This window comes from Anomaloglossus baeobatrachus, unplaced genomic scaffold, assembly GCF_048569485.1.
Source record: "Anomaloglossus baeobatrachus isolate aAnoBae1 unplaced genomic scaffold, aAnoBae1.hap1 Scaffold_275, whole genome shotgun sequence".
Lineage (NCBI taxonomy): Eukaryota > Metazoa > Chordata > Amphibia > Anura > Aromobatidae > Anomaloglossus > Anomaloglossus baeobatrachus.
Window position 1 is genome coordinate 291,536 of NW_027442244.1, and position 16,149 is coordinate 307,684.

Sequence of the window (16,149 nt, forward strand, 5' to 3'; positions counted from 1 at the left end):
CAGAGGACAGCCTTGTCTGACCCCTGAGAGGACCGGGAAGGGGTCAGTCTTCCAGCCGTTTACCAACACCGAGCTGTGAATATCAAAATACATTAGTTGGACATACAAGCAAAACATGTTACCCAAACCTAACCTGTGCAGAGCTTTGCCCAGGAACTCATGGGAAACACGGTCGAAGGCCTTTTCCTGATCCAACGAGATCAGGGCTGCGTGCACCCGGCGGGCTTTGATGTACTCGACCGTGTCCCGCATGAGAGCCAGGCTGTCTGCGATGCGACGTCCGGGGATGCCGCAGGTCTGATCCGGGTGGATGATCCGTCCGATAACAGTCTTCAATCTCGTTGCCATCGTCTTGGCCAGGATCTTGTAGTCGACGTTCAGAAGGGTGATGGGACGCCAATTCTTCAGGTCGCACCTCTCTCCTTTACGCTTGTACAGGATCGTGACCATTCCTTCCCTCAGAGATGGAGGCATTCTGCCCTCCACCACCATCTCCTCATACAGCCCTAACAGGTCCGGACAGATTAGGTCTCCCAGCGCTACATAGAGCTCTGCTGGGAGGCCGTCACTGCCCGGTGTCCTGCCAGAACTAAAGGATTTGGCGGCCGAGAGCAGCTCGTCCACCGTCAGAGGAACATCTATGGCCGCCGCGTCTGCAGGGTCAAGATGGTTAGTGATACCTGACAGGAACTTATCGGCGGCCTCGGGGTCAGTAGTCTTGCGGGCGTAGAGTTCGCTGTAGAAGTCGCTGACGACCTTCATCACGTTCTCTTTCCCGCGTCGCATGCTGCCACTCTCGTCTCGTAGTTCATTCATGGGCGTGTGACCGGCGTGGAGTTTCCTGAAAAAGAACGAGTTACATTTCTCACCCTTCTCCAGGTTCTCCACTTTGGAACGGAAGACAATTCGCTCGGACTCCTCCTCGAAGTGCCTTTTCAGGCTCCTCTTAGTCTCCTCCAGCTCCTCTCTCACGTCCCAGCCGCATCGAAGAAGGTCCTGCAGGGAACGCAGCTCACGCTGGAGTCTCCTGAAGTCCCTCCTCTTCAGACCCGCCTGTTGTTGACTCTTTGCCTGAAAGAAGAAACGGAACTCGAGTTTAACGTATTCCCACCAGTCAGAAACAGACTGGAAGCCCGCCTTGTAGGCCCGCCACGTGGAGTAGGCAGCTCTAAGCTCCTCCAGAATCTCACCCTTTTCCAGCAGAGAGCAGTTCAGCTTCCAGGAGCCCGGGCCAATGGGGAAGCCATGGCCCAGCACACCTTGAAAGTGAATGGCTCTGTGGTCAGAGAAGAAGCAGGGGACCATCGAGTGCCCACTCCGCCCAACCGCCCGAGAGGTAAACACAAAGTCAATCCTGGAACGCAGCGAGCCATCGGATCGGCACCATGAATAGTTCACGGATCCGTGTCCGATGGAGCCAACAACGTCCACAAGAGAGGCTTCGGTCACCATCTCAATGAGCAGTTTGGATGTGACGTCCAACTTGGCAGCCGTTCCAGAACTGCGTCCATCCTCCTCAATCGGGCAGTTGAAATCCCCGGCCATCACTACCGTCCTGGCGGTAGCGAGCTGAGGGCGCAGGGCTTGGAGGAGCTCCAGTCGATCGCTCTTCACAGGAGAAGCGTACACATTGATGAACCTGACAGGTTCTCCCGCCCAGGTGCCATCCACGAGCAGTAACCTGCCGCAGACGATTTCCTGAACAGAGTCCAATGTGAAGGCGCTTCCCCTGATCAGCACGGCGACCCCCGCGGACCTACAGTCGCCTCCGCCGGACCAGTAGGATGGGCCATGGGTCCACTCCCTGGCCAGATGGTTGAAGGACCTAGAGGAGGGAAGGGAGCATTCCTGCAGGAAAAATACATCACTAGACTGAGTGTTAAGGAACGCAAAAATTGTCTGACGTCGGAACTTGTCTCTGATGCTCCTAACATTAATGGAAAAGGTGTTAATGTTAGCAGTCATTGGAGGAAAGAGAAAGTTAGCGCAGGCGGTGTGCCTTAGTTACCACTCCGGTCGGGCGGTTCTTCCTCTTTGGCACCTGCTGGTAAGGGTATCTCCAGCAGACCCTCTTCTTCTAGCTGATCGAGCAGGGATGGTGCCTCAGTGGCTTCCGACTCCTCCATTTCTTCTTCGGCCACAAGGGACTCCACCATCTGCTCCAACACGTCCGGTTCTGGGAGGAGGCCATCCTCCTCTTCCTGGGGTGGATTGGGATCCACAATGAACAGCTTGGAAGGTTCTGCGACAGGACTATCTTCCACCTTCCTTTTCCTTTGGCCTGTACCTGAGGAGACAAGAGCTGGAAAATCCTCCTCGGTGAAAAGTGCAAGAGTGCTGAGGTCCTCTGCTCTCATGGTCTGGGGAGGTAGAGTGGGCTTTGGGGGGGGGGTGAGGAGACCAACTGAGGAGTAGGGAAATGAGGTGGAGGTAGTGGAATCCTCAGTAGGGTTGGCCGGGGGGGGAGGGGTTTGGACAGGGGTGACAGGGGGGGGGACCAGGGAGGGGGCAACAGTTTTCTTACCCTTTTTCCTGGACTCCGTGGCTGCTGGGGCATCGGCTGGAGCCACGGTCGCCGGGTTCTTGGCCGCCTTGTCCTTGGCCTCTGTGGCCTTGGTCGTAGCTGCCTTGGTCGACGAAGCTGTGACTACCCGATACTGGGTCACCGCGGCAACCCTTGCCCAGGATTTCTCCCGCTGTGGGCAGTCCTTGTAAAGGTGGTCCGCCTGTCCACATAGGTTGCAAGTCTTCTTCTTTGGGCAGTCCTTGGAGCTGTGTCCCGTCACCCGGCAAACCCTGCAGGCGTCCTCCTTGCAGGTCTTCATCGAATGCCCTTTCCCGCCACATTTCCTGCAGTTGTGTGGCATGTCCGGGTAGTAGATGAGACCAAAGGAGTTTCCCAGAGAGAATGTCGGGGGCAGGTGCTGGAGACCATCCTCGGATGCTGGTTCCCTGTAGAGTCGAACGGTTACTGACCACTTACCCGTCCAGAATCCATTGCCGTTAAGGATGTGGGATGGCTCCCTCACCACTGTGCAGAGACGTCCCAGGAACGTGGAGATGTCTCTTCCTGGGGTGTGCGGGTTCCGCATGGAGACCGTGATCCTCTTCTCATCCCTCTGTATAGGACAGGATCCTAAAAAAGAATGAAAAGGGGAGTCCGGCATCGCTGCGTTCATCGCCTCCCAGTATCTCCTGCAGGCATTCACCGTGGCAAAGGTTACCAGAAAAATGCCAGTCATGAAGGTCTGGACACTCAGGGTTTCCGCCCTGGAGAAGCCCTGATCCAGAATCATCTTCTTGCAGAACACGTCGCTGGACATGTCCGGCAACCTACCATCCACCGCCTTTAGCTTCAGGGCGACCGTCTGCCGCATCCAAGGCTCCAGGGTTGGAGCCTTTTCAGGCGGCGTCCGGGCTCCCTCCGGCTGGCTGGCGTCGGAGGTAGGGGCCTCTTGGGCCGAAGAAGCCTCTGGATGAGCCTTCCTGGAGGTCCCTGGGTCCTGAGCCTTCTTGGCTGCCTTCTCTGGCTTGCTTGCCATGGCTGGTTCCTGCTTGAGTTCCCGGAGCTGGATCTTGGATTCTTCTCCGGGTGTCTTCTCCCGCTGTGTTCCTCCTCGAAGTTCCTCTGGTCTCCCCAAGTCTTCTCCGAGCCTTTGTCTTCTTGCTTCTTTCTGCCAAGCTCTTCTTCCGTCCGATCTCCCTCTTCCGGTCTCGGCTGGGCTTCGGAGCTCGTCTCCCTGATCGTATCTCGTCAAGTGTAGCTAGCTCAGTTTGTTCTGATAAGAACAGATACTACACTTGATCTTAGCCAAAAGGCCGAGAAGCGATAACCAGAATTGGTTTGGGCCTCGAGTGGCACCCTGGCCTATGCCGGACACATCTTAGGGAGAGAGAGCGAGAGGGAGACAAACCCACGCCTACACAAGACATTTTGTCACCCAAGCCAACCCTTGAAAAGGCTGCTTTGCAGAGCAAAAACAAGAAGAATGGTGCGTTTTGCAGCCGCCGCCCACTGCAATGAATCTGAATAACTCCTCCTTTAGGGCGCAAGCAACTCCCCTCCCCCTTGCAGTCTTTCCAATTCACGATACAAAAAGACGGACAGGACAGGTTGCCTGACTTTCCGTCACTGCCACCCTTTGCCATCCTTACCCGTAGAAAGCCCTTTCATCATCCCCAAACCCTAATCTTTTCCCTTTCCTTCCCAGCCCCCAAACCCTGCCCTCTGTACCTTTCTCACCACCCGCTTCCCTTCTCCTGTCATCCCCCTACCACCCGGGAAAAAAAGAGATTGCCCCCTCCTTCCACTAGCCCACCCTCCCACCCAAAGAACAACTTCTTCTGCGCAGCTTGTTTTCTAGGCAGCAGCGCTATTGTGATGTCATCGGGGGGCATTGTGACAAGCCGCCAGTGTTCCGTCTCTTCATGTTGTGCACTGTTCAAACCGAAAATACATCAACAGGCAGGCTACAGAAAAGCTTACTAACAAAGGTTAGAGAGGGGCTTTCTCAGAGGGCTTTTTACAGTTTGTCTATTCCCAATTAGCCGGTTTAGTATACTTAATGAAAGTACTAATTCTTTCATAGGCCGCCCATTCTTAGTATTTGACGTTCAGGTAACAACAGGTAACTTTATTTGGAGTGGAAGCAGAGAGATAACACCAGATGCCAATTGTAGATCCTCTCACACCTGTGGTCACTGCAGCATCTGACTCCACTTTGTCCAAAAGGGATCTATTCCATTCAATTACACATGATCTAGATTAGACTGACAACAAGATACTGCACGGGACATAGCAGAGTTGGTGAAGTTGAGTGGTGATGAGTTTGCTATTTGGATGAATAAAGCAAGTAAAAAGTGTGTTAGATAAAAATTCATTTCAATTCGCTAATCGGGCTAATATGAATCAGGTGAATCGAGTTCTGCTTTTGGAAACTGGGTTAAGAAGGGGTGCACCGTTCCTGGAGGTACTGCAATACCAGGTCAATGCGTGGAGTGGACAGAGCAAGCTCTTTTTCCATCTCCCTGTTCTAAAAATCCATTTAATATATGGTCCCCAGATAGGGGACGTATCAGATATTAAACTGATAAGAACAGATACTACACTTGATCTTAGCCAAAAGGCCGAGAAGCGATAACCAGAATTGGTTTGGGCCTCGAGTGGCACCCTGGCCTATGCCGGACACATCTTAGGGAGAGAGAGCGAGAGGGAGACAAACCCACGCCTACACAAGACATTTTGTCACCCAAGCCAACCCTTGAAAAGGCTGCTTTGCAGAGCAAAAACAAGAAGAATGGTGCGTTTTGCAGCCGCCGCCCACTGCAATGATTCTGAATAACTCCTCCTTTAGGGCGCAAGCAACTCCCCTCCCCCTTGCAGTCTTTCCAATTCACGATACAAAAAGACGGACAGGACAGGTTGCCTGACTTTCCGTCACTGCCACCCTTTGCCATCCTTACCCGTAGAAAGCCCTTTCATCATCCCCAAACCCTAATCTTTTCCCTTTCCTTCCCAGCCCCCAAACCCTGCCCTCTGTACCTTTCTCACCACCCGCTTCCCTTCTCCTGTCATCCCCCTACCACCCGGGAAAAAAAGAGATTGCCCCCTCCTTCCACTAGCCCACCCTCCCACCCAAAGAACAACTTCTTCTGCGCAGCTTGTTTTCTAGGCAGCAGCGCTATTGTGATGTCATCGGGGGGCATTGTGACAAGCCGCCAGTGTTCCGTCTCTTCATGTTGTGCACTGTTCAAACCGAAAATACATCAACAGGCAGGCTACAGAAAAGCTTACTAACAAAGGTTAGAGAGGGGCTTTCTCAGAGGGCTTTTTACAGTTTGTCTATTCCCAATTAGCCGGTTTAGTATACTTAATGAAAGTACTAATTCTTTCATAGGCCGCCCATTCTTAGTATTTGACGTTCAGGTAACAACAGGTAACTTTATTTGGAGTGGAAGCAGAGAGATAACACCAGATGCCAATTGTAGATCCTCTCACACCTGTGGTCACTGCAGCATCTGACTCCACTTTGTCCAAAAGGGATCTATTCCATTCAATTACACATGATCTAGATTAGACTGACAACAAGATACTGCACGGGACATAGCAGAGTTGGTGAAGTTGAGTGGTGATGAGTTTGCTATTTGGATGAATAAAGCAAGTAAAAAGTGTGTTAGATAAAAATTCATTTCAATTCGCTAATCGGGCTAATATGAATCAGGTGAATCGAGTTCTGCTTTTGGAAACTGGGTTAAGAAGGGGTGCACCGTTCCTGGAGGTACTGCAATACCAGGTCAATGCGTGGAGTGGACAGAGCAAGCTCTTTTTCCATCTCCCTGTTCTAAAAATCCATTTAATATATGGTCCCCAGATAGGGGACGTATCAGATATTAAACTGATAAGAACAGATACTACACTTGATCTTAGCCAAAAGGCCGAGAAGCGATAACCAGAATTGGTTTGGGCCTCGAGTGGCACCCTGGCCTATGCCGGACACATCTTAGGGAGAGAGAGCGAGAGGGAGACAAACCCACGCCTACACAAGACATTTTGTCACCCAAGCCAACCCTTGAAAAGGCTGCTTTGCAGAGCAAAAACAAGAAGAATGGTGCGTTTTGCAGCCGCCGCCCACTGCAATGAATCTGAATAACTCCTCCTTTAGGGCGCAAGCAACTCCCCTCCCCCTTGCAGTCTTTCCAATTCACGATACAAAAAGACGGACAGGACAGGTTGCCTGACTTTCCGTCACTGCCACCCTTTGCCATCCTTACCCGTAGAAAGCCCTTTCATCATCCCCAAACCCTAATCTTTTCCCTTTCCTTCCCAGCCCCCAAACCCTGCCCTCTGTACCTTTCTCACCACCCGCTTCCCTTCTCCTGTCATCCCCCTACCACCCGGGAAAAAAAGAGATTGCCCCCTCCTTCCACTAGCCCACCCTCCCACCCAAAGAACAACTTCTTCTGCGCAGCTTGTTTTCTAGGCAGCAGCGCTATTGTGATGTCATCGGGGGGCATTGTGACAAGCCGCCAGTGTTCCGTCTCTTCATGTTGTGCACTGTTCAAACCGAAAATACATCAACAGGCAGGCTACAGAAAAGCTTACTAACAAAGGTTAGAGAGGGGCTTTCTCAGAGGGCTTTTTACAGTTTGTCTATTCCCAATTAGCCGGTTTAGTATACTTAATGAAAGTACTAATTCTTTCATAGGCCGCCCATTCTTAGTATTTGACGTTCAGGTAACAACAGGTAACTTTATTTGGAGTGGAAGCAGAGAGATAACACCAGATGCCAATTGTAGATCCTCTCACACCTGTGGTCACTGCAGCATCTGACTCCACTTTGTCCAAAAGGGATCTATTCCATTCAATTACACATGATCTAGATTAGACTGACAACAAGATACTGCACGGGACATAGCAGAGTTGGTGAAGTTGAGTGGTGATGAGTTTGCTATTTGGATGAATAAAGCAAGTAAAAAGTGTGTTAGATAAAAATTCATTTCAATTCGCTAATCGGGCTAATATGAATCAGGTGAATCGAGTTCTGCTTTTGGAAACTGGGTTAAGAAGGGGTGCACCGTTCCTGGAGGTACTGCAATACCAGGTCAATGCGTGGAGTGGACAGAGCAAGCTCTTTTTCCATCTCCCTGTTCTAAAAATCCATTTAATATATGGTCCCCAGATAGGGGACGTATCAGATATTAAACTGATAAGAACAGATACTACACTTGATCTTAGCCAAAAGGCCGAGAAGCGATAACCAGAATTGGTTTGGGCCTCGAGTGGCACCCTGGCCTATGCCGGACACATCTTAGGGAGAGAGAGCGAGAGGGAGACAAACCCACGCCTACACAAGACATTTTGTCACCCAAGCCAACCCTTGAAAAGGCTGCTTTGCAGAGCAAAAACAAGAAGAATGGTGCGTTTTGCAGCCGCCGCCCACTGCAATGAATCTGAATAACTCCTCCTTTAGGGCGCAAGCAACTCCCCTCCCCCTTGCAGTCTTTCCAATTCACGATACAAAAAGACGGACAGGACAGGTTGCCTGACTTTCCGTCACTGCCACCCTTTGCCATCCTTACCCGTAGAAAGCCCTTTCATCATCCCCAAACCCTAATCTTTTCCCTTTCCTTCCCAGCCCCCAAACCCTGCCCTCTGTACCTTTCTCACCACCCGCTTCCCTTCTCCTGTCATCCCCCTACCACCCGGGAAAAAAAGAGATTGCCCCCTCCTTCCACTAGCCCACCCTCCCACCCAAAGAACAACTTCTTCTGCGCAGCTTGTTTTCTAGGCAGCAGCGCTATTGTGATGTCATCGGGGGGCATTGTGACAAGCCGCCAGTGTTCCGTCTCTTCATGTTGTGCACTGTTCAAACCGAAAATACATCAACAGGCAGGCTACAGAAAAGCTTACTAACAAAGGTTAGAGAGGGGCTTTCTCAGAGGGCTTTTTACAGTTTGTCTATTCCCAATTAGCCGGTTTAGTATACTTAATGAAAGTACTAATTCTTTCATAGGCCGCCCATTCTTAGTATTTGACGTTCAGGTAACAACAGGTAACTTTATTTGGAGTGGAAGCAGAGAGATAACACCAGATGCCAATTGTAGATCCTCTCACACCTGTGGTCACTGCAGCATCTGACTCCACTTTGTCCAAAAGGGATCTATTCCATTCAATTACACATGATCTAGATTAGACTGACAACAAGATACTGCACGGGACATAGCAGAGTTGGTGAAGTTGAGTGGTGATGAGTTTGCTATTTGGATGAATAAAGCAAGTAAAAAGTGTGTTAGATAAAAATTCATTTCAATTCGCTAATCGGGCTAATATGAATCAGGTGAATCGAGTTCTGCTTTTGGAAACTGGGTTAAGAAGGGGTGCACCGTTCCTGGAGGTACTGCAATACCAGGTCAATGCGTGGAGTGGACAGAGCAAGCTCTTTTTCCATCTCCCTGTTCTAAAAATCCATTTAATATATGGTCCCCAGATAGGGGACGTATCAGATATTAAACTGATAAGAACAGATTGATTTAATGAAGCTTTCCAAAGCACCGCAAAAATGCATGACCGAAGTCACACCAAAAACAGTGCAAAGGCTAGGATTCGTGTGGACCCCTCCGTGAGAAGAGGATCCCCAAAAATCAACCCCGTCCCTCCGAGCCAGAAGGCCACAGCGAGGGTCAGGGATCTTCGGTGCTCCCCCAAGCCGAAGCCTGGTTGAGCCTTGTTGTTGCTCCCAGCGTCCACCGAGGCATCTTACCCAAGTGGAGTAGGGAGCTACTAGTCGTTGGTTTCGCAGCCGAGACTGCCCGGACCGTCAACCGGTGTTGGTTTCTCAGCCCAAGGCTGACCGGACCTCCAACCGGGTGTTGGTTTCTCAGCCAAGGCTGACCGGACCTCCAACCGGGTGTTGGTTTCTCAGCCCAAGGCTAACCGGACCTCCAACCGGGTGTTGGTTTCTCAGCCAAAGCTGACCCGGACCTCCAACCGGGTGTTGGTTTCTCAGCCCAAAGCTGACCGGACCTCCGACCGGGATTATAAAAATTTCCCTTCTTAGCCAGAAGGCCGGGATAGGGCAATATGCTTGGAAAGTATGAATAGGCAAGGTGCGGAGTGCGACAGAGTCTGAGGCTTACCAGGGTCCCAACCTAGCAAGTTCAGACTCCCTCCAGGGTGTCCATTCCTGGGGCACATTGCACCATAACCCCCACACTTACTCAGTCTAATAGCCTCAATCCTGGTAGGGCCATGGTTTCCTCTAGAGGGATATACTATCCTCCCAAAGTACTAACAAGCGCAACCTTCCAGTGTGCATTGCATCATTGTACTAAGGTGGCCGGAGCCTTAAACCACCTTTTCGAACGATACTACACTTGATCTTAGCCAAAAGGCCGAGAAGCGATAACCAGAATTGGTTTGGGCCTCGAGTGGCACCCTGGCCTATGCCGGACACATCTTAGGGAGAGAGAGCGAGAGGGAGACAAACCCACGCCTACACAAGACATTTTGTCACCCAAGCCAACCCTTGAAAAGGCTGCTTTGCAGAGCAAAAACAAGAAGAATGGTGCGTTTTGCAGCCGCCGCCCACTGCAATGAATCTGAATAACTCCTCCTTTAGGGCGCAAGCAACTCCCCTCCCCCTTGCAGTCTTTCCAATTCACGATACAAAAAGACGGACAGGACAGGTTGCCTGACTTTCCGTCACTGCCACCCTTTGCCATCCTTACCCGTAGAAAGCCCTTTCATCATCCCCAAACCCTAATCTTTTCCCTTTCCTTCCCAGCCCCCAAACCCTGCCCTCTGTACCTTTCTCACCACCCGCTTCCCTTCTCCTGTCATCCCCCTACCACCCGGGAAAAAAAGAGATTGCCCCCTCCTTCCACTAGCCCACCCTCCCACCCAAAGAACAACTTCTTCTGCGCAGCTTGTTTTCTAGGCAGCAGCGCTATTGTGATGTCATCGGGGGGCATTGTGACAAGCCGCCAGTGTTCCGTCTCTTCATGTTGTGCACTGTTCAAACCGAAAATACATCAACAGGCAGGCTACAGAAAAGCTTACTAACAAAGGTTAGAGAGGGGCTTTCTCAGAGGGCTTTTTACAGTTTGTCTATTCCCAATTAGCCGGTTTAGTATACTTAATGAAAGTACTAATTCTTTCATAGGCCGCCCATTCTTAGTATTTGACGTTCAGGTAACAACAGGTAACTTTATTTGGAGTGGAAGCAGAGAGATAACACCAGATGCCAATTGTAGATCCTCTCACACCTGTGGTCACTGCAGCATCTGACTCCACTTTGTCCAAAAGGGATCTATTCCATTCAATTACACATGATCTAGATTAGACTGACAACAAGATACTGCACGGGACATAGCAGAGTTGGTGAAGTTGAGTGGTGATGAGTTTGCTATTTGGATGAATAAAGCAAGTAAAAAGTGTGTTAGATAAAAATTCATTTCAATTCGCTAATCGGGCTAATATGAATCAGGTGAATCGAGTTCTGCTTTTGGAAACTGGGTTAAGAAGGGGTGCACCGTTCCTGGAGGTACTGCAATACCAGGTCAATGCGTGGAGTGGACAGAGCAAGCTCTTTTTCCATCTCCCTGTTCTAAAAATCCATTTAATATATGGTCCCCAGATAGGGGACGTATCAGATATTAAACTGATAAGAACAGATACTACACTTGATCTTAGCCAAAAGGCCGAGAAGCGATAACCAGAATTGGTTTGGGCCTCGAGTGGCACCCTGGCCTATGCCGGACACATCTTAGGGAGAGAGAGCGAGAGGGAGACAAACCCACGCCTACACAAGACATTTTGTCACCCAAGCCAACCCTTGAAAAGGCTGCTTTGCAGAGCAAAAACAAGAAGAATGGTGCGTTTTGCAGCCGCCGCCCACTGCAATGAATCTGAATAACTCCTCCTTTAGGGCGCAAGCAACTCCCCTCCCCCTTGCAGTCTTTCCAATTCACGATACAAAAAGACGGACAGGACAGGTTGCCTGACTTTTCGTCACTGCCACCCTTTGCCATCCTTACCCGTAGAAAGCCCTTTCATCATCCCCAAACCCTAATCTTTTCCCTTTCCTTCCCAGCCCCCAAACCCTGCCCTCTGTACCTTTCTCACCACCCGCTTCCCTTCTCCTGTCATCCCCCTACCACCCGGGAAAAAAAGAGATTGCCCCCTCCTTCCACTAGCCCACCCTCCCACCCAAAGAACAACTTCTTCTGCGCAGCTTGTTTTCTAGGCAGCAGCGCTATTGTGATGTCATCTGGGGGCATTGTGACAAGCCGCCAGTGTTCCGTCTCTTCATGTTGTGCACTGTTCAAACCGAAAATACATCAACAGGCAGGCTACAGAAAAGCTTACTAACAAAGGTTAGAGAGGGGCTTTCTCAGAGGGCTTTTTACAGTTTGTCTATTCCCAATTAGCCGGTTTAGTATACTTAATGAAAGTACTAATTCTTTCATAGGCCGCCCATTCTTAGTATTTGACGTTCAGGTAACAACAGGTAACTTTATTTGGAGTGGAAGCAGAGAGATAACACCAGATGCCAATTGTAGATCCTCTCACACCTGTGGTCACTGCAGCATCTGACTCCACTTTGTCCAAAAGGGATCTATTCCATTCAATTACACATGATCTAGATTAGACTGACAACAAGATACTGCACGGGACATAGCAGAGTTGGTGAAGTTGAGTGGTGATGAGTTTGCTATTTGGATGAATAAAGCAAGTAAAAAGTGTGTTAGATAAAAATTCATTTCAATTCGCTAATCGGGCTAATATGAATCAGGTGAATCGAGTTCTGCTTTTGGAAACTGGGTTAAGAAGGGGTGCACCGTTCCTGGAGGTACTGCAATACCAGGTCAATGCGTGGAGTGGACAGAGCAAGCTCTTTTTCCATCTCCCTGTTCTAAAAATCCATTTAATATATGGTCCCCAGATAGGGGACGTATCAGATATTAAACTGATAAGAACAGATACTACACTTGATCTTAGCCAAAAGGCCGAGAAGCGATAACCAGAATTGGTTTGGGCCTCGAGTGGCACCCTGGCCTATGCCGGACACATCTTAGGGAGAGAGAGCGAGAGGGAGACAAACCCACGCCTACACAAGACATTTTGTCACCCAAGCCAACCCTTGAAAAGGCTGCTTTGCAGAGCAAAAACAAGAAGAATGGTGCGTTTTGCAGCCGCCGCCCACTGCAATGAATCTGAATAACTCCTCCTTTAGGGCGCAAGCAACTCCCCTCCCCCTTGCAGTCTTTCCAATTCACGATACAAAAAGACGGACAGGACAGGTTGCCTGACTTTCCGTCACTGCCACCCTTTGCCATCCTTACCCGTAGAAAGCCCTTTCATCATCCCCAAACCCTAATCTTTTCCCTTTCCTTCCCAGCCCCCAAACCCTGCCCTCTGTACCTTTCTCACCACCCGCTTCCCTTCTCCTGTCATCCCCCTACCACCCGGGAAAAAAAGAGATTGCCCCCTCCTTCCACTAGCCCACCCTCCCACCCAAAGAACAACTTCTTCTGCGCAGCTTGTTTTCTAGGCAGCAGCGCTATTGTGATGTCATCGGGGGGCATTGTGACAAGCCGCCAGTGTTCCGTCTCTTCATGTTGTGCACTGTTCAAACCGAAAATACATCAACAGGCAGGCTACAGAAAAGCTTACTAACAAAGGTTAGAGAGGGGCTTTCTCAGAGGGCTTTTTACAGTTTGTCTATTCCCAATTAGCCGGTTTAGTATACTTAATGAAAGTACTAATTCTTTCATAGGCCGCCCATTCTTAGTATTTGACGTTCAGGTAACAACAGGTAACTTTATTTGGAGTGGAAGCAGAGAGATAACACCAGATGCCAATTGTAGATCCTCTCACACCTGTGGTCACTGCAGCATCTGACTCCACTTTGTCCAAAAGGGATCTATTCCATTCAATTACACATGATCTAGATTAGACTGACAACAAGATACTGCACGGGACATAGCAGAGTTGGTGAAGTTGAGTGGTGATGAGTTTGCTATTTGGATGAATAAAGCAAGTAAAAAGTGTGTTAGATAAAAATTCATTTCAATTCGCTAATCGGGCTAATATGAATCAGGTGAATCGAGTTCTGCTTTTGGAAACTGGGTTAAGAAGGGGTGCACCGTTCCTGGAGGTACTGCAATACCAGGTCAATGCGTGGAGTGGACAGAGCAAGCTCTTTTTCCATCTCCCTGTTCTAAAAATCCATTTAATATATGGTCCCCAGATAGGGGACGTATCAGATATTAAACTGATAAGAACAGATACTACACTTGATCTTAGCCAAAAGGCCGAGAAGCGATAACCAGAATTGGTTTGGGCCTCGAGTGGCACCCTGGCCTATGCCGGACACATCTTAGGGAGAGAGAGCGAGAGGGAGACAAACCCACGCCTACACAAGACATTTTGTCACCCAAGCCAACCCTTGAAAAGGCTGCTTTGCAGAGCAAAAACAAGAAGAATGGTGCGTTTTGCAGCCGCCGCCCACTGCAATGAATCTGAATAACTCCTCCTTTAGGGCGCAAGCAACTCCCCTCCCCCTTGCAGTCTTTCCAATTCACGATACAAAAAGACGGACAGGACAGGTTGCCTGACTTTCCGTCACTGCCACCCTTTGCCATCCTTACCCGTAGAAAGCCCTTTCATCATCCCCAAACCCTAATCTTTTCCCTTTCCTTCCCAGCCCCCAAACCCTGCCCTCTGTACCTTTCTCACCACCCGCTTCCCTTCTCCTGTCATCCCCCTACCACCCGGGAAAAAAAGAGATTGCCCCCTCCTTCCACTAGCCCACCCTCCCACCCAAAGAACAACTTCTTCTGCGCAGCTTGTTTTCTAGGCAGCAGCGCTATTGTGATGTCATCGGGGGGCATTGTGACAAGCCGCCAGTGTTCCGTCTCTTCATGTTGTGCACAGTTCAAACGGAAAATACATCAACAGGCAGACTACAGAAAAGCTTACTATCAAAGGTTAGAGGGGGGCTTTCTCAGAGGGCTTTTTACAGTTTTTCTATTCCCAATTAGCCGTTTAAGTGTACTTATTGAAAGTAGTAATTCTTTCATAGGCCGCCCTTTCTTAGTATTTGACGTTCCTTATATTGCGGTATGAGGCTTCGCAGTAGGTTGCAAACATTCATCACCCATGACTGTCCCCAATTGAGCTCAGAAGCTCAATGTCTATCATGACCTCTCTTTTAGAATGTCCAAGAGCAAGCAAACTATTCCTCCAGGAGAGGGCGCCAACAGACTACTAAAGAGATCATCATTACTCAAAGAAAACCCCAAAAACCAATGCATGATAGGAATAAACAGGTAACTTTCTTTGGAGTGGAAGCGGAGAGATCGCACCAGATGCCAATTCTAGATCTTATCACACCTGTGGTCACTGCAGCAGCAGGTGAATCCACTTTGTCCAAAAGGGATCTATTCCATTCAATTGCAAATGATCTAGATAAGACAGAGAACTGCAGCACGGGGACATAGCCGAGTTGGTCAGGTTGAGTGGTGATGAGTTTGCTATTTGGATGAATAAAGAAAGTCAAAAGTGTGAAAGATAAAAAACAAAAGGAGGAAGTGTGAAAAGTGAATGGGCCAAATTGAGGTGCATATGAAGACGTATGCTTTCTTCCAATTCATTAAATCGGGCTAATATGAATCAGGTGAATTGAGTTCTGCTTTTGGAAACTGGGTTAAGAAGGGGTGCACCGTTCCTGGAGGTACTGCAATACCAGGTCAATGCGTGGAGTGGACAGAGCAAGCTCTTTTTCCATCTCCCTGTTCTAAAAATCCATTTAATATATGGTCCCCAGATAGGGGACGTATCAGATATTAAACTGATAAGAACAGATACTACACTTGATCTTAGCCAAAAGGCCGAGAAGCGATAACCAGAATTGGTTTGGGCCTCGAGTGGCACCCTGGCCTATGCCGGACACATCTTAGGGAGAGAGAGCGAGAGGGAGACAAACCCACGCCTACACAAGACATTTTGTCACCCAAGCCAACCCTTGAAAAGGCTGCTTTGCAGAGCAAAAACAAGAAGAATGGTGCGTTTTGCAGCCGCCGCCCACTGCAATGAATCTGAATAACTCCTCCTTTAGGGCGCAAGCAACTCCCCTCCCCCTTGCAGTCTTTCCAATTCACGATACAAAAAGACAGACAGGACAGGTTGCCTGACTTTCCGTCACTGCCACCCTTTGCCATCCTTACCCGTAGAAAGCCCTTTCATCATCCCCAAACCCTAATCTTTTCCCTTTCCTTCCCAGCCCCCAAACCCTGCCCTCTGTACCTTTCTCACCACCCGCTTCCCTTCTCCTGTCATCCCCCTACCACCCGGGAAAAAAAGAGATTGCCCCCTCCTTCCACTAGCCCACCCTCCCACCCAAAGAACAACTTCTTCTGCGCAGCTTGTTTTCTAGGCAGCAGCGCTATTGTGATGTCATCGGGGGGCATTGTGACAAGCCGCCAGTGTTCCGTCTCTTCATGTTGTGCACAGTTCAAACGGAAAATACATCAACAGGCAGACTACAGAAAAGCTTACTATCAAAGGTTAGAGGGGGGCTTTCTCAGAGGGCTTTTTACAGTTTTTCTATTCCCAATTAGCCGTTTAAGTGTACTTATTGAAAGTAG

General features: G+C 49.6%; 8 non-coding genes and 2 pseudogenes across 8 annotated transcripts; all 10 read right to left on the reverse strand.

Moving 5' to 3' along the window:
* Positions 1-3,741: 3,741 nt before the first annotated feature.
* On the reverse strand, positions 3,742-3,831 carry LOC142265658 (U2 spliceosomal RNA; annotated as a pseudogene).
* A 1,117-nt stretch (positions 3,832-4,948) lies between these two features.
* On the reverse strand, positions 4,949-5,139 carry LOC142265559 (U2 spliceosomal RNA). Its single transcript, XR_012731864.1, has one exon. It is a non-coding gene; the product is annotated as a U2 spliceosomal RNA (small nuclear RNA).
* A 1,117-nt stretch (positions 5,140-6,256) lies between these two features.
* Positions 6,257-6,447, reverse strand: LOC142265562 (U2 spliceosomal RNA). Its single transcript, XR_012731866.1, has one exon. It is a non-coding gene; the product is annotated as a U2 spliceosomal RNA (small nuclear RNA).
* A 1,117-nt stretch (positions 6,448-7,564) lies between these two features.
* Positions 7,565-7,755, reverse strand: LOC142265563 (U2 spliceosomal RNA). Its single transcript, XR_012731867.1, has one exon. It is a non-coding gene; the product is annotated as a U2 spliceosomal RNA (small nuclear RNA).
* A 1,117-nt stretch (positions 7,756-8,872) lies between these two features.
* LOC142265650 (U2 spliceosomal RNA) lies at positions 8,873-9,065 on the reverse strand. Its single transcript, XR_012731940.1, has one exon. It is a non-coding gene; the product is annotated as a U2 spliceosomal RNA (small nuclear RNA).
* Positions 9,066-9,761: 696 nt separating this feature from the next.
* On the reverse strand, positions 9,762-9,903 carry LOC142265670 (U2 spliceosomal RNA; annotated as a pseudogene).
* A 1,117-nt stretch (positions 9,904-11,020) lies between these two features.
* On the reverse strand, positions 11,021-11,211 carry LOC142265564 (U2 spliceosomal RNA). Its single transcript, XR_012731868.1, has one exon. It is a non-coding gene; the product is annotated as a U2 spliceosomal RNA (small nuclear RNA).
* A 1,117-nt stretch (positions 11,212-12,328) lies between these two features.
* LOC142265565 (U2 spliceosomal RNA) lies at positions 12,329-12,519 on the reverse strand. Its single transcript, XR_012731869.1, has one exon. It is a non-coding gene; the product is annotated as a U2 spliceosomal RNA (small nuclear RNA).
* A 1,117-nt stretch (positions 12,520-13,636) lies between these two features.
* Positions 13,637-13,827, reverse strand: LOC142265566 (U2 spliceosomal RNA). Its single transcript, XR_012731870.1, has one exon. It is a non-coding gene; the product is annotated as a U2 spliceosomal RNA (small nuclear RNA).
* Positions 13,828-15,214: 1,387 nt separating this feature from the next.
* LOC142265567 (U2 spliceosomal RNA) lies at positions 15,215-15,405 on the reverse strand. Its single transcript, XR_012731871.1, has one exon. It is a non-coding gene; the product is annotated as a U2 spliceosomal RNA (small nuclear RNA).
* Between the last annotated feature and the right edge of the window lie 744 nt (positions 15,406-16,149).